We start from the raw sequence: 9,155 nt of genomic DNA on the forward strand, positions 1-9,155 counted from the left end.
TTCCTAACTTCAGTTTACTTTGGAGATCATGAAAATGGGACTGCTGATAGCGCTGGTTAAAGCTGGGAGCTTGACTCATATCACTTTCTCATGCTATTTTGGTTATGACCTCTCATTAGAATGCTGACACAATCTTCTTCTTTTTCTGAAAACACAACAAGCTCAGGATATGAGATTAGATTTTGAATAGTTGAACCTATCTCTATAGTCTCATCCTTTAACAGGACACTGAGACTGATCCAAAGGCCTAAACCCATACAGTCTTCCTGTTTTCTTCTTTAAGGGTGAGTATGTAGTGCATATATAGAAATTCTCCAATATGCATATAAATTGTTTCCCAGTTCTCTATGACACAGTTCTTCAGCAGTCTAAAAATTCATCAGAATCCTCATGTATTCTTTGGACAGCCACCACATAGAAGTACATCCCTTTGTTTTTAGGAATAGTTCATTTTGAGAAGGAAGGGGGGATCCTCCTACTGACAAATCCTTGAATGACTTGAGATCATTCTGTCTGAAAGAACACTTCTTCCACATAAATCAGCCCTTCCTTAAGATAATTGGAAACTGACATCTTTGTCCCAGTGACCCCAGTACTGTGGAATGAAATGGAGATCTACACTGCAAGAGTTCCAGTTAAAACTAACCTACTTAAGTTATTCATGTTGACATTTTCAGGCGCCAATCTTTAGTAAAGGACTTAGCTATAGAATGGAAGTCACTGTCCACTCCAAAATAAGAATTCTTCCCATCAAATTAAATTTTCCTTCAGTCCCCAAATGTTTAGCAGAAAACTGCCATCTCTGTGTTAACAGACTTTTCTGTGCAAAAATATTTCTACACAGAAATATTATTTTCTGCACAGAAAAATGCTGTTTCCTGCATACAAAATACTGCTTGCTTGCTTGCTTGTTTGTTTGTTTTGCTACATGAACCATGTGCAGATTTTGCATGAATAAATCCTGAATTACTGTGGGTTTTTGGGGTTTTTTTGCAGAGGAAACTGACATTTCTGTAAATGCTTTCTCCTACACAGTTAATGCTACTTTATGCACAAAACAGAGACATGCAAATTTCCTGCAGAGTAAATTCCAAAGTGCTAAAAATTCTGATCAGACCAGGATTCTTCTCATCATGGTTTCTAAACAAACAAAAACATGTTTTCCAATCAATTTTCAAATATTTTTGGATATTCCTTCCATCCGTATTGATAAAGCTAAATACAGATGAGCTTACTACTTATAATATTGAATACTGGCACCATTCAAAAAGGTAAGTGGAGAGAGAAAATGCTTTAACACAAACAAAAATAAAACGTTCACAAAAAGTCAGATGCTGTGTTTAGCTGATGCTTGCTAAAAGGACTTTATTACAAGATTAATGGCATATGTGCATTAGTAAGGAATTGCCTTTTTACTTATCTAACAGATCCCTCCTAATACAAGGCAAACATTTAAACACTGACTTTTCTATTTTACTTCTCAGTTGCTACGTCAGTTTGTTGTGAACCTTGTGACTACAACTGTAAAAAAACAATAACAACCAAGTGTGTTGTCATCACATATACCCACAGCAGCTGCCAGCTATCAACAGAGAAACCACAAAGAAAGAAAAGAAAATAGGATAGTTCTACCTCACAGTAGGGGAGCAGAAAACATCCATCATTCAGGAGTGACATGCATGCCTCAGCAGGTTTTACCACAATTTTTCCTCCTGTTCCTGTTTTTAGTGCACTGCATGACTGAAAGGACAGAAGAATGAGTTCCACAGATAGCTGACAACAGCAACATATTCCTAAGGGAACCTACCCTTCACACATTTACTCAGATCTAATTGCAGCCCCTTTCTGCTAGCAGTAGTAGCACTCATACAGGTAGAGTTCCCCTTATCCGAAATGCTTTGGACCAAAGTATTTTGGATTTCTCAATTTTTCAGATTTTGGAATGTTTCTATATACATAATGAGATATGTTGGAGCTGGGACTCAAGTCTAAACATGATATTCACTTATATTTTGCATACACCTTATACACATAGCCTGGAGGGAATTTTATACACAATGTTTTTTAATAATTTTGTGCATGAAACAAGTTTGTGTACACTAAATTATCAGAAAGCAAAGATGTCATTATTTCAAACACCTAAGTGGACAATTTGGATTTTGCTTTGTAAACATGTTGTTGTACTATTTCAGTTTCTTTTAGAAGTTATTTTCCCTGTCTTTTCACATGCTTAAAATATATTCTTAAGGATGTTAATAATATATATTATATATAGGTATAGATAGTATATCAATACATGCATGCATATACATATGTAAACACATCTCTCCTAATGCAGACCAAAATAAAAAAAAATCTGGAAAATTAGAACATTTGCAATTAATTAAAGGGAAATAAAATATATGGATAGACAAGTTAATGAAAAGTGTTAGTCCAAGTTTGAAAATAATCTTCATTCCTTGATTTATATATTGTGAATGACTTCTTAGCTCAACTATAATACATAAGTTGGTTATGACTATCCAAAATAGGAGTCACAATGCTTTGCCTAACTGAATATTTTAACCAATTTGAAATTTCCTAAGACTAGATATTTTGAACAACCAAAAAGGTCAGTTTCAATTGTATGTGTTATATCATACATAGGCCTGTTACAGACAGCCAAAATAAAGCTGCTTCGAGTCACAGTGGAGGCATGGTGTTTCAATGATGCATGAGTCCTAAGAGTCCAGAAGCCACACCAAAGCCACGCTCCAGTCCTTAGGGCTGGAGCGTGGCTTTGGTGCAACTTCTGGACTCTTAGGACACATGCATCATTAAAACACCATACCTCCACTGTGACTCGAAGCAGCTTTATTTTGGTTGTCTGTAACAGGCCATAGTAAACTATTTGCCTCTACTGCAACAACACAATGTATAGAGTATTCAGAGCTTGTCAAATAATTTAGTATGAGAAAGAAAATCTGAACAACACCTCTTGTACTGGATACATTAGTGTCTGCCTATGACAGAAGTCCAATGCCTCAGTTTACAAGTAAATTTGAGTGTTCACGTTGACTCTCTTCAAAAATATAGATTTTGCCCAAATTTCAGACAAAATGCTGCCCCACATGTGTATGTAGGGACAGCTAGAGCAATGTTGTTTCTAGTTACTAGACTACCAGAAAAAGGCTATACCACAAAAATGCTATTGCATAAAAAGGTGTACCAATGCTGAAACATGTCCTGATTTCTACAAATGTAAAAGGGAAACAAAGAAACCTTTTAAAATCACTGGTCTCACTCGTTCCACAGTAGCATTAGAAATAAATTTTTATTATGCTTCCTGGATGAATACAAATTAATCATCATGTCAAAAATGCTATTGGCAGCCTTCCTAGTTTACTAAATAGGACTGGCAGCCTTAATTGCTTTATTTCCAAAACACCTGGGCATGAGAAGCAAGATATTCTCTGAAGGTGTGTTTGCACCATCCAGTTCATTTCAGGGAAGAGGAGGAGGAACAGCAGCAGCAAGATATTCCTCTGTGTTGCTCCTCCTTATGGAATGTTCTGAAGATACTTTGTATGTGATTCATGCCCGCAAACAACAGAAAAATTATTTGTGTGTGAGTTCTGCAAGCTGGGTTGCCCATTGAGTTGCTGTAAAGATTCCAATTTGTTGCTGAAAATGAAGTTCTTTGCAGTCATGTATCACCCACAGTCCTTGAAAGCATACTGATTTTATATTCTTCACAGTATCTGGTTGTCATTGTAACATCACATCAAGAGAAAGTTAGGATGCCATCCTATATCCCATCAATGAATCCATCCATAACTCTGCTTGGGATCTAGTGCAGTGGACACTCCTGGACTTGAACAGTGGGAGAAGTCGCAGCTCAGCATAGTCCCCTGCTCAGTCTCCAAGCTATCCATGCAATTCACCCCTGAAAATGTTGGTGTGGGGATGCAGGAATGCTTGCTTCTCATCCAATGTTAAGTCCACATTTAGGAGTTTTGGATTACCTGTGGAGGGGTGGGGGTTTCCACAAAGGGGAATCAATATATTCACTACTGTTTTATTTTTAATAGGGTAGCTATGTTAGCCTGATGCCACGAAACCAAGAAAGAGTTCTATGGCACTATAAGGTATAATATAGATATAACATGGTATAATATAAATATAACATGCAATATGATATAATATTGTTAGTGTTTATCATACTGGTCCCTGGAGATAGTCCAGGAAAGAAAAAAGGAACTGTAACCAAAAAGCACAGATATGGTACATTTGGGAATGAGAATGCTGGTCCAATACATCAGGCAAAACTAATGCTTGGAACATATTCAGGAGAATTCCACAGGAGGCAGTCACAGCAATCAGAGTGGAATAATAATGCAATAAAACTATAGTGTGGTGATGTCATAAAAGTCTACGAAAGCTTGTGCTTATCCATTGATACCTAAATGGGAAATCAAACAGTTAAATTGGCACAGCCAGTACTGTTATAGTTATTAATCTGTGCTCATTCATGAATTGCTCTTCCTGAAAGGTTTTAGTAAATCCTTTTTTTAAGCAAGAAAAAGGGTGATCTGGACAAGTCAAGGGCTACACAAAAGGATTTTGGGGGTGAGGCACCGGCATCTCTAGGGCTTACTTTTGGCCTAAAGGCAATAGGGTAACTTCACCTGCTGATTTTAATTACCAAAGCAAATCCATAGCTTCAGGTTCTGTCTGGAATGGAATCATTTATTTACTGAAATGTTTCTAAAACATGATCTGCCAAAGAATAGCACTTGCATGCAGAGGGTTCTTGTAGCATCTTTCAGACTAACTGAGCAAAAGAAGTTGTAGCATAAGGTTTTGTAGACTTAGACCTCAAACAGATGGCCCCAAAGGGCTGCCATTGGCCCTATCTGCAGGTGGGGCATGCACATTATGCACACCCCCAGATGAAGTAGAAGCCACGCTGGGGCCACCTAATGCAGACCAAACCCGGCCGCAAAGGAAGTGAGTTTTTATCACTCCTTTATGTGACGTGTTTGGGACTGTGGCAATGGCTGCCTTCAGAATCATGTCTGATTGCCATGGTCCCACAGGGATCGAGGGTGAGCATCCTCCTGCACCTCCTTTTGCTACGTCTACTTCACCTCATTGCCTGCTTCCTCAGATGCATGTTTACTCCATGATCTGAGGAATTAGGCTAGAAGAAATATCGCTCTATACTGTTTACTGCTATGGCTGCCTCTTGTGGAATCCTGGCGTTTGCAGTTTAGGCATGTCATTTAGATTTCTCAGCCAGGGAGCATTAGACTTCACTAAGCTACAAACCCAGAATTCCATGGGAGCCAGCCACAGTCAGAGTGGAATAATAGCACAATAACAGTGTAGTGTGGTATTGTCATGAAAGTCTGAAAGCTTATGCAACTTAGTTTGCTCAGTCACAAAGGTGCCACAAGATCCCTCCGTATACTGGTATTCCAGACTAACACCCCTATGGCTCTGGATGGCATTTGCAGTGGCATTCAAAAACAGTCTAAAATCTTTGGATCTTTATTTATTATGGTCTTGAATTTTCTATCTATCTATCTATCTATCTATCTATCTATCTATCTATCTATCTATTTATTTATTTGCATTATCAGATGGATTTCTGTCCAGTAATTTTTAACTTTCTTGCATTCCCACCAACAGTGAAGCATAATAACTTCCATATTACATGTCCGGCAATTATTTCTACAATTGTTAGTCATTTTTGCAATTTTATCTGGAGTCAGATACCATCTGTATTGCATCTTGAATGTTTTGTATAAAGATAAGAGGTATATAATAGTATATTAGCAGCATTAAACACTCTTTTCTAGAAAACAAAATATTATATAAGATGGGAGATGTGGTTGATAGTTCAAAGATAGAAATGAGGAATAAATAATAAACTGCTGTGAATATAATATGTTCAAGAAAGTTTGGATGTTATAGGGGATCAGGGGGAGGAGGGAGTTTGAAGAATATTTTTTTTTGATCAAGATTCTGTAAAATTGACATATTTTATTGTTTGTTTTTAGTTGTTTAATAAAGAAAATATTTTTAAAAGTCTAAAAAGAGTATGCAAAGTCAGTAAGAACATCAGTAAAAAACATTCATATAAACAATTGTAGCATAGTGCATACTCTCAAAAAGAAAGAGGTAATACCAAAATTCCAAGTTTGAAAATTAAATACTCTCTTATGTGCTTTATTTGATCAGCTGCTAGTCAACATATGAATCTGATGTGAGTAATATTCTATAGTGTATGAGTCTAGAGTAACTATAGACACCAGAAAGACTGGAATAAAATTAGTATAAACTGTTTACCTCACCTGCATTTGCAAAGCTCTTTCCTGATTCATGTCACTCATGTCTTGGATAACCTTTCCTAGGAAATTTTCAATTGTTTCTGCACTCAAGGTGAGGGCTGTTCTATTAAGAAACATGTACACCAATAAGGGTTTAATAAGGGTTTTTTTCCCTTTTACAGCATCCACACATGAGAAATCATCAGTCTTCATTTAAATTACCAAGCACACAAAAGAAGTTTATTATACAATATTTTTTCAGTTAAAAAACAAGGCCATTCAAGCCTTAGTTTTCTGTTGAAATAAAAACAAATTGGATTTTTGTGGGTTTTCACATTTCACAATTTGGGACTTCACAATGAAAACAAATTGTTTTGTACATTCCAGTAACAGATATTCATGAGTGTGTACCTTGTCTATGAGGTAATTTTTACACATTATATACATGAAATACACTTCCAAAAATAAGTCACTGAAGGCTTGTGAAGGTATCAGGGACTTCTACTTTGTTAGACTTTTTATAGCATCATTTTTAACATACTTAGTCCATGATAATTGGAAACACTGTGAAAAGAAATGGAAGAACAATTTTCTCACATATAGAGGTAGGTCAGACCTAATACATGATAACAGTTTGACTTTTAAAAGTCTAATGCCAGCTCCCTCCTACCCATTTCAATTTTAAATTAGATAATATCTTTTTGCTATTTATGACTGACCACAGATTTACATTCTCTGTCAGTCATGCTAAGCATTTATTTAACTGAAACAATTCAGAGGAAGCTGTCGATAAGGTTCTTCTTCAAAGTGGAAAATTGATCATATCTCTATACTTGAAAGATTTCATTGTAAGTATTTTAGTATTAGATTAGAAGAAGCCTTGAGTGTTGCATTTTGATTTTAATCGCAACTACAAAGAAAGGCGGGATATAAATGCTCTCATAAAATGAAACAATAACAACCATGAGGATGATGACTTTGGTATTTGTACAGGATTAAAAAAAAAACAAAATGATATATTTTTGAAAGTCAGTTGTAATATGAAATACAGAAAATGTCTTTTATCCTGTTCTGAAGGGTCTTATGTTTAGAAGAGCTCAGAATTAAGAACTGCCAGTGAATTTTTCAAAGCCACCAGGTTTCTCTGGCACAGCAAGCTCAATTGCTTTTAACTAGTAATTTTAGATCTGGATAATTTTCAGTTTGTAAAAAACCAGCCAGAATCTTCTATGATAGGTACGAATGTGTAACCTAGAGTTATGCACTTGTGACTGTTACATATTCATGATCCCTTCCCTACCCTAGTTTAGAAATTATGTAGGGACTATGAAAGTCTCCTATTCCTCACTTACCAGGCATCAGCCATGGTAATAAAGAGGGGTCTGCTCTCCTGTCAATCCAAAAGGAGCTGACTGACATTCCTCTCACATGAATGATCTCAAGGGGGAATTGCAACAAGGACCCTTATTCTGCCAGTTGCACCAAGTATGACTGGGGCTGCATCCACACTGCAGAAATAATCCAGTTACACATCACTTCAACTGCCATGGCTCAGTGCTATGGAATTTAGGAACTGTAGCTTGTTGTGGCACTAGAGTTTTCTGACAGAGAAGGCTAAATGTCTCACAAAACTGCATCTCCCAGAATTTGATAGCACTGAGCCATGGCAGTTAAAGTGGTGTCAAACTGGATTACTTCTGCAGTGCTCATGCAGCTTGGGTCATACTGGGTCAAAGCTATGTACAGGGGAAATTAAATTTCTGCTGAAATAAAAATACTGTCACACAGCTCACCAGCTGGAAAGTATGTAATGAAACCATAGAAATATGAAACATTGAGTGAGATTTTTATGTAAAGTTTTACAATTCCCGACAGATTTTTTTATCACAGGAAAATGATATGACATGTGTTTCAGAATTTTCCTAAAATTAAAGAAAGCTTGTAAAAATGCTTCAACTTCCAAGAATACAACTTTATATTTTGTTAACTGTGTCTCCTGCCAACTGCGTATGCTTTATTTATAAGATCTAATGTTATTCCAGAATCAAGTGACAAAATAAAAATTATTATCTTGTCATAAAACTACCCTATAACTTTCCAGACCATATCTGTCATTCCTAGGAACCTTTTCCTTCTCTTACCTGAAAGCCCCCCCCCCCCAAGTTCCTTTATTGATGCAACATCCAAAACAATGTTAGTTGTATTTTTCTTCAAGCACTCATCTAACTTGTCTGACAGGTATTTGGGGGGAATTTCTGTCCTAGCTGCCTTTACTGGTTCCACAATGTAAGTTGGATGAAAATGGAACTTTCATCTGAGTAAACATGTAAAACATTACACTGTAATTTGGATAAAAGATTCCTAGCAAAAAGCAACTGAATGCTACCCTTTATCACAAAGACAGTGTTGCTATGAATCAGTATGTGGAGAGATCTTTGAGACTAACTGAAAGAAATTGGCAGCATGAGCTTTCGTAGACTTCAGCCTACTTCCTCAGATGTGTACAAATCCATTCCTCAGATGTGTGCAAATCCTGTCTGTCGTCCTTTAGGTTTTAGAAGGAAGAGTATACTAAACTACACATGCTCAAGCATGTTTTTTTTCTTAGTGAGCTTCCTGATTATCTGCACTTTATGTGGGTATGTGTGGTTCTGACCTGATTCAGACAAATGATCTAAATATTCATTTTGACCCCTGAACAGATTGGTTTGGGTAAATAATGTATTTGGAAATTGTCAAAAAATAAATATGGCCTATCCATATTTCACTGAGGTCTGGATGCATTTTTTTAAAAATGTTATTGGATCCTTCCCTCAAATTTTAGTCTTATTTTGCCCAATT

The sequence above is a fragment of the Sceloporus occidentalis genome, unplaced genomic scaffold, assembly GCF_023333645.1.
Source record: "Sceloporus occidentalis isolate IW3139 unplaced genomic scaffold, rSceOcc1.0.p SCAF_5, whole genome shotgun sequence".
NCBI lineage: Eukaryota > Metazoa > Chordata > Lepidosauria > Squamata > Phrynosomatidae > Sceloporus > Sceloporus occidentalis.